Here is a 1,236-nt window from a genome sequence, read left to right as displayed (position 1 = left end):
CAGTGCAGGTGAAGTTCCCCAGGTACCACACAGGGACATTTCTGAGGTTTGTTCGCTTTCACTCCCTCACCCAAAGCAGCGTTCCTCTGAGCGGTGAAGGATTTTAGGATTTGGCCATAGGAAATACAAGTGTACTTAGAGGAGCCCATGTGTTGCTGAGATACTAGCAAAGACTGAGTCGTCACAAAAAAACTAAAGGAACTTTCCAGCAGATAAGCTTTAAATACTGACTCATGCCGTGGTTTTCTGAGGCCAAGAGTGGCAACGAGAAATCTTAAAGAGAACAGTTTTAATATAAWCTCTGTGTTTCGGTGATCGGTCGTGTCTGCCATCAGCACAAATGTAAAAAGAAGAAAAATCAGGGAAATTTTTTAAATAAAATAATTGTGATTTCCAAGTTAAATATTTTTAGAGCTGATGCTTTCGTGTGGAAAAAAGTCATATTTTACATATCACAAAAGTGAACGTATTTAAATATAGCCATATAGTGTAGTATTTACCACACTCATCCAAATTGATGTATTTGGTTTATAGATGGCACTGACAAAAATGTGTAAATCAACAATTCTATCATTTTTTATCTGATAATCAACTGGTGCAACTCTCCTTGTAACCAAAGGCCCTCTGTCTGCCTCGTGTGATCACTCACGACACACACCTTATGTCATCTATTTAGTCCTACCTTTAAAGTAGCATTTTACTGAGTCACTTTTGAAAGCCAAATTCAAAAGTATTATTAAAAATCTACCTTTTAAGTCTGAATAGCCAAAGTCCTATAGATTTCTTATAGAAAGCAAATAATTTTAAATKAAGCATATAATATGCTTGAAGAGCATTTCTTTCTTATTTGTGTATGAAGATGTAGCTCTCATTTTGTGCCCAATTAGAAAGGAAGTATGTTTAATTTATTTTAAGGAAATAAACTCTGAATACAAAGTATGTATCTATATATGTGTGTGTGTGCGTAATACACATATATATAATGTMAGCACTGGGAAATCTACTCTAACCTAAAGCTGTGGTAAATCTGTACTCATTGCAGAGGAAAAGCAGTGCTTTGGAAACATCACCAAATCCTGTGGATCCTAGAAAGACAGTTTAATTTTTGTTTGTTTGATAGAGGTTTCCCAAGCTCATAGCAGTTGGGGAMAACAGGCAATATCTTTTGCATCGAGCTGAGGCATGGGGTCAAATCTCTGATATTTGGCATTCAGGTCTGCAAATTTACCATGCACC

The sequence above is a fragment of the Malurus melanocephalus genome, unplaced genomic scaffold (assembly GCF_030028575.1).
Source record: "Malurus melanocephalus ecotype Western Australia unplaced genomic scaffold, MMel_1.1 scaffold_1334, whole genome shotgun sequence".
NCBI lineage: Eukaryota > Metazoa > Chordata > Aves > Passeriformes > Maluridae > Malurus > Malurus melanocephalus.
Note: the sequence above shows the minus strand (reverse complement) of the source record.